The following is a 670-nucleotide window of genomic DNA, read 5'->3' as shown; positions in this document are numbered from 1 at the left end:
AGTGACATCTTCATCCTCTTCAGAGGAAGAATACTCGTCAGAGCTCATGAATGGCAGAAGTAAGTCTAATGGAATCTCTATGGTCTCATTTTGAGCCTCAGATTCCCATGGTTCCTCATTAGGGAACTCATTGGAGGCCAGTGGACGTCCATTGAGGTCTTCCTCAGTGGCGTTCACTGCATCTCCCTCCTCTCCAAATACGGCCATGTAGGTCATGTTAATGGCCTTGCACTCTCCTTTTGGATTCTCTTCTGTATTGCTTGGAAGAGTGCTAGGGGGAGTTCAGTAATTTTCTTACTCAGCTGACCCACTTGTGCCTCCAAGTTTCTAATGGAGGACCTTGTTTCAGTCATGAAACTTTGAGTGGTTTTGATTAGATCAGAGACCATGGTTGCTAAGTCAGAGTGGCTCTGCTTAGAATTCTCTGTCTGTTGCTGAGAAGATGATGGCAAAGGCTTGCCATTGCTAAACCTGTTTCTTCCACCATTATTGTTGTTGAAACCTTGTTGAGGTCTCTGTTAATCCTTCCATGAGAGATTTGGATGATTTCTCCATGAAGGATTATAGATGTTTCCATAGGATTCTCCCATGTAATTCACCTCTTCCATTGAAGGGTTCTCAGGATCATAAGCTTCTTCTTCAGATGAAGCGTCCTTAGTACTGCCTGGTG

The sequence above is a fragment of the Arachis duranensis genome, chromosome 3 (genome assembly GCF_000817695.3).
Source record: "Arachis duranensis cultivar V14167 chromosome 3, aradu.V14167.gnm2.J7QH, whole genome shotgun sequence".
NCBI lineage: Eukaryota > Viridiplantae > Streptophyta > Magnoliopsida > Fabales > Fabaceae > Arachis > Arachis duranensis.
Note: the sequence above shows the minus strand (reverse complement) of the source record.